Raw genomic sequence first — 11,812 nt, 5'->3', positions numbered from 1 at the left:
CTCCTTCCACCGATTAGGCGGTCAACTCAGCCCTAGCGCACAAATGGTCCAAAGAGTTTTTGTAAGCTATCCTGCCTATACTGCTGCTCCCGGCTTTTCTCAAAAAAGTCTGGTTAGAGAAAGTGTCATTCTCCTAGTGGCCCCCAAGTGGCCCAGGAGAGTATGGTTTCTGCCATGGGTCAGATGTGGTTGTGGGCACGCTGCAGAGCACTAGGGCAGACTCCACTAGGTCTTTCTATGCCTGTAAGTGGAAGTATTTTCAGGCTTGTTGTCTGGCTAGAAGCCATGACCCCATATCTTGCCCCATACCAGTCATGTTACAGTTTTTGCAAGAACTGCTTGATGCTGGTAGGTCATCTTCCAACTTGAAGGTGCATTTAGCAGTTATCTCTGCTTGCCATGCCCTCTTAGATTCTATGTCTCCAGGTGCACATTGTTTGGCTACCCATTTCTTAAAGGCACTCTGTGATTACACCCTCCTAGGGGGACTGTTCTCCCCAAATGGAGCCTTAATATAGTACTGGAGGCTCTCATGAAGGCTCCGTTTGAGCCCATACACTTCATAGAGCTGAAGTACCTGTCTATGAAAACAGCCTTCCTCTTGGCTATCACCTCTGCTAAGCAGGCCAGTGAGCTGCAGGCGCTGCTATGCACAGCTCTTGCATGCGTATTTGGGAGGATGGCAGCAGGTTGTCTCTGCGCACCAACCCTGGTTCCCTCCCCAAGGTGATCACAGCCTTCCACATTCACTGTGAAACTGGAGTCCTTCCAACCACCTCCGTTTGCTTCAACGGAGGATGAGAGATTCAATTTCCTCTGCCCAGTGCAGGCATTGAAATGCTACGTGCATAGGACAAAAGATCTATGTCAATCTGACCAGCTCTTTGTCTGTCACGGAGCAAGGACCGTAGGACAGCCCCTCTCTAAGCAGCGTCTGCCACATTGGATTATGGATATAGGCTCAACTGCGTATAATAGTGCTGGCTTGCCCCCACCTGGTAGGGTAGCTGCACACTCCACTAAAAGGTTGGCTACATCTTGGGCCCTCTTCAGAGGTGCCTCTGCATACTTTCTTCAGGTGCTACCATATTAATGTGGTAGACCCTGCCTTGCCTTCTGTAGGCTTCGGTCGCCCTCACGGGTTTGGTGGAAAAAGAGAAATGGCTTCCTTTGGATGGCAGTTTTATTCCCTCGGTGGGCGGGACCGAGTGCATCATCCCAGGAAGGGGCCTGTCGGCAGCTCTGGTATATTTAGCTCAGCAATCTACCTGAAAAGCAGGAATATCCCATACCTAATGTTGTGGTGGTCGTCTTCTCTTTCAGGGAACCAGGGTTACGGTAAGTAACCTAACGTTCCATTTCAATTCGAAGACAACCACCACAACATTAGGTATGGGATAATGTATACCAGAGCCATCGCGAGGGAGAAGGAACAGCACCATAGAAAATGTAACAATATTTAAACTCCCTCTTTAAACAACCGTTTTTGTAAATCATGGAGGAAACCATTTCATTAACTAAAGGTATCAGGTACACTTTTCTTTCTACTGATAATAATGGAATGAATAACTATTATTTATAAACATTTATTTTGTGAAAATAATCTAGAGTAGTGTCCATTATTGCTTATAAAGACCCTGAGAATAAAAGTGTATTATGATTTTGCAATCACACAGGTTAAACAATGTCTTGTAATTAGCCCAGACATCAATATTTTTCAACAAAACTTTCAGGAAGTATTGTAATGTAAATAAAAAAGATATTGCTGCTCTAGAAAGAGTGCAAAGAAGAGCCACCTAAATTATTCCAGTTTTAAAAGGCAGACAGGCTAAAAGAATTGAATCTGTTCAGTCTTGAACAAAGAAGACTACGCGGTGACCTAATTCAAGCATTCAAAATTCTAAAAGGTATTGACAATGTCGACCCAAGGGACTTTTTCGACCTGAAAAAAGAAACAAGGACCAGGGGTCACAAATGGAGATTAGACAAAGGGGCATTCAGAACAGAAAATAGGAGGCACTTTTTTACACAGAGAATCGTGAGGGTCTGGAATCAGTTCCCCAGTAATGTTGTTGAAGCTGACACCCTGGGATCCTTCAAGAAGCCGAATGGCGTCCTCTAGTTTGTAAACTTTATGTTCTTATAATAAAAAATACATTTACATAAAAAAAGCAAAAAGTTTGTGTGGTTTCTGGAGTACTTTATAATGTTGTCCAAAATGTTCTGAAAACAAAGGACACCATTTCGAAGATGCTAAATGGATGGTCCTGGGGGAGCATCCCACTGAAAAAGGCTTGGTACTGAAAAGATTAAATAAACATGTGCCACTTATGCAATGCTGCAAAACACTCATTATAAAGTAAACAGTGTACCTCCTTTTCACATTAGCGAAACGTCCATCACAATTGATTGCACATGTACCAAAATCTGACAAATTACCACTTTTTGATATTACATGGGTCATGTTTGAATATATGTGCCACTTTCTGACGATGTACCACTTTCTAACGTTACACTGGTATATGTGTAGATTTACCAGCTCGTCGGTCAATGTATAAAATAACTAAGGAGATGGTAGTTAATGTTACAGTATTTGAGGTGAATTAAGAAATAAAGTAACGTCAGGGAGATGAATGGCAAAAAAAATATGTTATGTAATTGGGTAAATGAACTCATTTATCATTTGTTTTTCTTAAATGCTAGCTTTAGGGTTTTTTTTATGTATTTCTTTGATTAATCTTTTTAAACTTCACTGCATCCCTACTTGCATTATTATTATTATTATTATTATTATTATTATTATTATTATTATTATTATTATTATTATTATTATTATTATTTTTAAATAACACATTATTACATAACATGCATAAAATAAGATGCAAAAACTAATATCACACATGATAATCTGTAGTGTAGCTACAGTAGTTTAGGTAAAATCTTTATTCACCAGATGGCTTTCTGCATGAGGTATTAAGTTTTACATTATGTGTATGTGTGTCTTTTATAGTTAAGTTGTTTTTAATCACTATGTTTAAATTGTGTGTGAATGTGTTTTTATAGTCGTTATAATGTGCTTTCTAATTCAGTTGTTTTAATATGCTTTTATATTAAGGTTCTATACAGTATTATGTAAGTTTCGAGTTCTTTCACTTTTTCAAAAAGATATCATGCAACTTATAAGACATCAGAAATGTGCTTTGACTCTCGAGATTTCTTCACTGTATATGGTGCCAGTAAAGGAATATATTTGTAAACCTATTCAAATTTTAATTTTATTAAAACATGAAAGATTCATGTTCCTTCCAGCATTAATTATTAGTGTTGCAAGATGAATGTGCATGTTTATTAATAGACCCAATATTATACACTGACCAAACAATTACAACCAGACCCTCTTCACAGACTAAACTACACATCTACTGATGCACTGAAGAAACGCAACATTCAGGTCTGATGGATTTAATCAAATATTTTAAACATAGATATCGATCAAAATCACAGAAAATGTAAAAAAATAAAAATACAAATCAAACAATCATGGTAAGTCGGCTGGTCACGGTCGTCTCCTGTGGGTGACACTGGCAATTTGGTCCCACAGATAGTCTATTGGACTCAGGTCAGGAGAAAAACCTGGCCACAGTAAGACCTCGACATTGTTTTCTAAAAGTTGTGCAGTTGTAATCCTAGCGCTGTGTGGTCTTGCATTGTCCTGCTGGAAAATCGACACCTCCAGATTATCTTGCAGGAACTGTTGCCTCAAGGACTTTGTCAATATATGCCCTCAATCTGCACCAAAGGCATTCTTGTGTTAAAGAAGATTCCTCCCCACATCATCACACTTCCCCTGCACCACCATTTGGCTTGAACAAGACAACAGTCAGCATAACTCTCACCATGACGTCTCCACACACATTGTCTTCCGTCAGGTCTGTCAAGGGCAAAACGGCATTCATCAGTGAATAAAACACTCCACCACTCTCTCTGCCGCCACCTCAGATGTTCTCTGGCCCACAGAAGACAGTGATTTCATCTCTCAGATGTCAACATGTTACCCCTGAACTTCCTCCGAACATGCAGATCATTTTCATGCAGATGGCGAGTTACAGTCATTCTGCTGATGCGCAGGTTATTTCTTCCTGGAATTTCTCGTGCTGTAGCCACTGCAGTGTGAAAAATATCATGCAGATGGATCAGTCAGATGTGACGGTTCTGGGCCAGTGTGGTGTACAGTGTCCATTTTAGGACATTCTCACCCCTCCTTGTGTAAGTCGTCAGGCATTTTTTTTTTTGGGGGGGGGGGGGGGGGGGGTTAGACATAAGGCCCTGTGAAAATCGCTGAAATTTTCATGGCAGTGTCACAGGTTCATGGCAGTGTCACAGGTAAAGCATTGCATTTCCCCGAATGTGCACGGAACTATTTTATAAATTATGTGTACAGGTTTTTTCTTTTTGTTTTTAAAAAACATTAAATACAGAGAGAAATGCACTGACATAATCAAAATCAACGTCAAAGTTATTCAAGCTCTTTACAATAGCTTGTGAAATGGTGTTGTAATGAACATGCTGTAGGTAAGTGTATCTACAAGGACAGCTTTCAGTTCTAGTACATCAGATGCATGGTCTTGCAAAAAAAATACAGTAATCCCTCACCAAACGTAGGGGTTATGTTCTTGAAAACCCCTGCGGTTGGCAAAACCGTGGTTGGAAAATACTAGAGCTTATGGGAAATAGGGGGTTAGGTTCTCCACGGCCTCGCTTACAATTATCAAAGCCTATCTAAATTGCATTTTCCTTCACTAAACACAACTGAAAAACACAGTACCATAAAAACAATGCAAGTACTATAACATACTGGGTAATGTAACATGTAAAAAGTAATAAAATTACTTTGGGTCATCAATTTCAGAGCCGTGTGATGATAATGGAGAGGCTGGAGTGACGTCAGGTTCCGAAGAGGGAGGTGAGGTTGGTGGCACAGTGACAGTTTCGGCAGTGGATGTCGTTGGTTTCTTAAAGAAGATCATGATGGTTGGCTGACTCATCTTCCTTTGCAAATGCCTTTGCACCTCCTTATATGGTCTCAATGACTCTTCCAACCCTTGCTTGAAAGTCAGACTACGTTCCATAAATGGATCAATTTCCATAAAAGGATCGATTTCCATAAAAGGATCGATTTTCATAAAAGTTTCTGAAAGGTTGGAAGCCAGAAGCATTCCCTTGGAAAGGTTAGGCAGATTCAACTTGGGCTTTTCCACTGCTACAACAACTTCACCCTCTTCATCACTAGAAGACTTGATGAACTCCTCCACATGTGACTGAAGCAGCTCCTCAACCTCATTTGGCTGCATGTCTTCAAACTCCTCACCTCTCAATCGTTGCACAACATCCAAAATGCGATTCACCTCCTCCTCGACTGTAGGGAACCCTTGGAAGTCATTCACTGCCTCCTTCCAAAGTTTACGTCAGCATACATTACGAGTTGACTCATTTAACTCATCAAGTGACTCTTTGATGATAGTGATGCAATCAGCAATGCTGTAACTTTTCCAACAATCCAATACCGTAAGAGTCGGATCATTATTCATGGCATCCATGATGCACGATAAGTTGCGCTGTGTATAATAACTTTTGAAAGTTGCTATGATACCCTGATCCATGGGTTGAAGGAGTGATGTGGTGTTGGGCGGGAGGAAGACTATTTCAATACTCGGGTGGGCAAACTGGAGTGCTTCAGGATGGCCAGGAGCATTGTCAAGAATGAGCAGCACCTTAAAAGCCTTTTTTTTTTTAAGGTACAGTTCCACTTCATGAACAAAACAATTATGGACCCAGTCCATAAAGACTGCAGCAGTAACCCATGCTTTTTGGTTTGATCTCCAAAAGACAGGGAGGTAATTTTTGTTCTTGTCCTTTAGAGCATGGGGGTTCAGCAAGTGATACAAGAGCATAGGCTTAATCATGCAGACCCCGAGGCGTTGCCACAAAGAAGGGTTAGTTGGTCCTTTGCTGCCTTGAATCCTGGAGCAGACTTTTCAGCCTTAGCTATAAATGTGCGTTTTGGCATACGTTTTCAAAAAAGTCCAGTCTCATCTGCGTGAATACCTTATGGAAAGTAGTCCTTCTCCTCAATCAAATTCTGAAGTTCCTAAGGGTAAATTGCTGTGGCTTTATGATCAGCTGAGGCTGATTCTCCCACAATCTTCAAATTGTGTAGGCTGTATCGCTTTTTAAAATTCTCAAACCACCCTTTACTGGCTTGAAATTTTATGTCACCCACACTTCATATTTGCGCAAACAAAAGCCTTTGTCAGGTCAAAATTTAATGTGTTTTGTGCTTCACAGTTTTCAGTACTTTTAGCACATGGAAGTCACCATTTTTAGTTTTTTTACAAGTAAAGCAGTCGCAGTACTGCTCTGGATTTCCACCTTTCTTTTGGGAAATACTTGAATCTAAATGCCTGTCAACAGCCAATTCTTGGTGGTAATTGTCACAGACAGTTCTGGCACATCCCTTTTGTGCTATAAGTCATTAGATCCTTTTGCATGGAAGGCCTCTATTGCAAGGGTGTGCGGTTCTTTGATGGACCAAAATTCAGTTAAAACGTGTTTGCCCACTGACGATGGGAACGAAGATGTATAAATGGGAGCCCAGATAACAAGACTGAAGTTTTTGCAGGTATCAGGCTTTTAAAGACTGTCACCCACACCTGATAGCAGAAACTGATACTATGAGCAGAAACTGACCCAAGACTGTCACAGCTACTGGAAGCAGACTGATCTTTGAGACACAAATTGAACATTTGTGAAACTGCGACAAATATTGTAATGACTGCAATGTGTTTTAAAGAATATACAACCAGTAGAAAATATTATTAGCAGATCTGTGCAAGGCCTGTGATTAGGAGTTCATTGCATTGAAGGTCAGACTGGCCTGCTGAAAGTTCCAAACCTCCCTTACCAGCAAAATCATCTTTTTTAATTAGACTCAGAGTCTCAAAACTTTCTGATCCAGCGAGAGCAGAATGGCAGGATCTATAAAACACTGTTAATATGTTAGAAGCAATCAAACTAGGTTTGATTATAGTAAGAAAAAACTAAAGTATTTAAATAAATAAGAAACCTAATATAATAACATTAAGTAAATGTATGAGCAATCCTAAGTTTAAATTAATTATTAATTAATTTTATACTGCATAGTTAACACTGTAGGACATAACGTGCACAAACTATAGACTTGGACTTAATGTTGTACTCCATATGGTTTTAAAAAGCTTGATTTTATATTATACTTTATGAATTGTTGTACAGTGCTGGAGTATTTAACAGCATTGATTTGTAACTTGGCCATAAAAGTAGTGCAATATTTACTTTTCAGTTCTCTTTTTTTCAGTTAGTTGCACCACTTTAACCATGTACAGTAAGTGAAAATATATCATTAGAAGATAAAGGTAGGGCTTTATTCTATACAATTATGAAAATAAAATCATATGGTCAATATATTTAATTTTTAGTAAAATGCACTTTAAAAAGGTAAATGGTTTAATATTGGAAACATCAGACATTAACATACATATCATTTGTAATATGTTTATTTTCATATAAGTAATAAATGCAATATATACAAACATATCACCACAGATATAACAGTTAAAATAACAAATATAAGCAGTTACATTACATATTGTATATTGTATTAGTTTAAAATTGCATGCAAGTGAACCATAAAAATAAAAACATTTTGTATCAGTAAATATACTTAATGAAATCAGACATTGTACTATAGACAATCTGAAATAAACTTATACTGTAGCTGTTGTGGGTATATTATGTATATTAGAATTGTTATATTTATTTAACTTTAATTCGCTGATTGTTTATAAAGTTTTGACTGCTGTATTATTTTGTGTATCATTGAGGATGTTATTGGTTTCACACAATGTTCTTAGAGTTGACAAGCCTCATCCAACACGGGAATAGGTTTGGCAGAATGGGTTGAAGCAGAAAATCAAAGCGTTTTTCTCAACGAAATCGATGATTTTACCAAGTCAGTTCGTAACATGGCTCACTGGTGGACTTTCACACAAACCAAAATGCAAGTGGACAGAATATCCAGAAAAAAGAATCAAGTTTTCTAGTAAATTACTATAGAAAATAAGAATTATAATAATCATAATCTCTTTCAGGGAACCAGGTTTAAATTATCGTTATGAGAAAACGAGTTCCAGAGCCACCGCGAGGGAGAAAAGAACGGCAGCATATGAGGGACGCCTAGCCCTGCCTGACCAAGGTCAGCAGCGTGAGAGTGCAACCTCGAGGACCCTACTGCCCACAGAGGGCAATGAGGGATCCATCACGTTTAGGCAATAGAACCTGGATAAAGTATGCATCACAAATCTCAGCCATGGAGGCACCTCGAAAGAGGGTCCATGACGTAGCCACACCTCTCATGGAATGTGCGGCTATCCGCCCAGGCGGGGGTAAGCCAGCAACATCATAAGCAGTCGAGACTGTGTCCGCAATCCAATGCGACAGTCGTTGCTTCAAAAGGGACTGTCCCAGGGTCCGTGCTCCACGGCAAACAAAGAGCTGGTCAGACTAACGCAGCGTTCTCATCCTATCCACAGAACATCTCAATGTCCGAACTGGGCACAGAAGGTTCAAATTCCTATCCTCTGAAGCAAATGAAAGAGATGAAAGGACTCCAGTTCCACAGATTGATTCATGAGGAAGGCTGTAACCACCTTGGGGAGAAAAGCAGGGCTTGCACACAGTGACACTCTGCTACCATCATCCCAAATACAGATACAGGAACTATGCACAGATAGTGCCTGCAGCTCACTAACCCACTTTGCAGAGGTGATAACCAAGAGGAAGGCTGTCTTCATGGAGAGGTGCTTCAACTCAATGCAGTATATAGGCTCAAATGAGGCCTGTGTGAGAGCCTCCAGTACAACCACAAGGCTCCATTCGGGGAGAGTAGCCCTCCTAAGAGGGCACAATCTCTGAGCGTCTCAGAGAAACCGGGTAACCAGAAAATGCACACCCAGGTACACTGAGTCAATGGGGGCATGACAAGCAGAAATAACCGCTAGGTATACCTTCAGTGTGGAAGGTGCTCTACCAGCCTCAAGCAGGCATTGCATTGGATCATGACCGTGAGTACGGCACCAATCTTGAAAATATTTCCACGTATAGCCATACAGTGACCTAGTGGAATGTGCCCTAGCATTCTGCAGAGTACCCACAACCGCGTCTGACAGCCCTAAGGCTAACCAGCAGTCCCTTTCAGGGGCCAGGCCCATAACTGGGTAGAGTGCCAGCAGTTCGACCTACCCCACACTGGAGTGGGGGAGGGAGCAACGTGGCTACGTGTCTCGTCGCCTCGCGTTCCCAAAGAGACCGCTGCTGGATCTCCTCCACTGCTGGGCCAAAGGTATGGCCTGGTGATATAGGCGTGTCCAAGAGCCGGCCAGGCTGTCTGCACGTGACCAGGGTCTGCCCCTGCAGGCCGGAGATCTGGAGCAACTTGTGCAATAGTAATCTCAACTCTGTGGCCACCGGCTCTGGGAGCAGGGCATCACGCAAAACACCATCGATCTACACAAGCAGCATACTGGATGTATTAGCCAAGCGGGTACTCTGAGCCCCTGCCACGTAAGCCCTCCGGACATGTGTCTCTGTCACCTTACACTGCAGGTTCGGGCACACAGGGTCCCTGGGCATACCTCCTACCGGAGCAGCCTTGCCCAAGGCTGCGATGGTGGAGTCTACAGGGGGGAACCCAGCCAGGCCCAGCTTCTCTGCCCCCTCCAGCGAGGCCAGTGGAGAACTATGTCTCAACTGAGCCGGAGCTGCGGCTGGGTGGTTTCAGGAGGAGCCCACCTCCTCCATAAAATCAAGGAAAGCTCTGAAGTATTGAGCTTTGGGAGCCATGTCATGTGGACGAAAGACTGAGCGACATGGCTCTGCCTGCGCTGTCCAGGGGACCTGCAGGTTCACCGCCATGCGCTCCAGAGCGCGGGCAACGACCCTGACAGTGGCGGCACTAGTAATCAAGGATACCTCGGAACTAGGGGGTGCTTCAGCAGGAAAATCAAGCGCTGCCTCGACCTCCATATACGGAGGGAAAGCATACTCCCCCACTAAGCGGTGATAGAGAGCAAAGCACCCAGTCGATCCGCTCACCCTACTTTCCTACGAAGAGGTCAGGAGGCGGTAAAGCGAAAACCGTCGGCACAGGGGGTGAGGGGGGCACCACACGGGGGGGGCCCACGGTTGGAGCCGGAGGGGCCTGTTGCCTCTCTAAAAGCTCCATGATTCGGCCAATCTGAGCTTTCATGTCCATAATATCCCACGCCTGCCGGGACCTCTTCACCCGTTTAGCCATAGGCGATGGGTAGACACAGACGTCTGCACACAGGGAATCCCCCTGGAGATGCTCTGTGACGGCATCAGGAGGTGTGACTGAGAGGGGCCTGCTGCGGGGGATGAAGAACACCCCCGTACGACTCTCTTCAGGCGATTGGTGAGCACTCAGGGCTGAAAAGCCACGCAGATGTCGCAAGAGCCTTGCAGGGCTCTTGCACCGCGAACACATGCTGTGCCTGTCCTCCTGTGGGATATTAGTCCCACAGGCCTCACAGGCATAGAAGCTAGCTCTGCCTGTCATAGCACCGAATACAACGAGCACCGTGTGCACTGGGTCTAAAGTGCACCAAGTAGCTTGGCACACCAAGTCCTGTGCGCCCCGCGTGCACTAAGCACATGGCAATAGATACTCTGCGCACCATGTGCACCGAGCACCATGTGAACCGAGCACCGCGTGTACTGCGTGCCATGCATCACCGGGTATAATATGTACCGCGTACACCGAGTACAAGGACAGGGGACAAGGCCGAAGCTGAGGTGGGCGATTGACTTTTACCACACAGTAATACAAAAACAGTTTTTAAAATACAAAAACAGTTAAATATTACAGTACAGATGAGGGAGAGCACACTGTCTGTTTGATTGTAAGACCTACACAAGGGCGACGCAGTCCGTGTACGTCTCAACTCAACAACGAGGGAGCCTCGGTGAGGACTATACGGCTGGTCTGGCTGAAAGCAGCTGCCTGCAGCTCGTCCTCCGCACAAGCATGGGGACGCGCAGCTACAATCAAAACAAGGCCCGACCTGTGGCCCTCAGGCGGCTGGTGGGCGAACTCGACAGCGGGGACAAGACAAGCCCGGCCCCGTAGAGTAACAGCGCTCTCCCAAGTAAGAAGGATGAAAAACACACACAATCCTTAACAATAATACTTACTGTACTAAGACATACAGACAGAGAAGCAGCCTGACAAGTGGAGCGAGCAGGTGCTGATAGTTAGAAACAGAATAAAAAAGTCTACAAATTAAAGCTACTGATTCAGGGAAAAGCGGCAAAGCCCACTTTCAGCACGAAGTGCAGGGGAACTAGAAGTAACTTACGCAGCACTTTTTAAGAAGAAAAAGGGCTCAACGCAACACAGAGAGGTCTTACCCTACCAATCTTGAGAAGCAAAAAGAGGGTGAGGCTCCCCTTCGTGACGATTATGTACCCTTGGTATGCGGGGCCGATGTGGTCACCGAGGGGAGGGGCCTATCGGCAGCTTTGATAGAAAGAGCTCAGTGACACCTACCAGTAGGCAGGCGTGAGTTAAACGAGGCAGTCTTCCCAGCGACAGCGAGTGGAAGCGACAGCGAGTGGGAGAAGTACAGGCGTGGAAAAGTACACAGCAGTTTAGAAGCAGTTGGAAAGCAGGCTGACGGCTGCAGAAGAAACTAAACTT

Source organism: Polyodon spathula, chromosome 12 (genome assembly GCF_017654505.1).
Source record: "Polyodon spathula isolate WHYD16114869_AA chromosome 12, ASM1765450v1, whole genome shotgun sequence".
NCBI lineage: Eukaryota > Metazoa > Chordata > Actinopteri > Acipenseriformes > Polyodontidae > Polyodon > Polyodon spathula.
The sequence above is the reverse complement of the archived record's forward strand: the minus strand, read 5'-3'. Positions refer to the sequence as shown.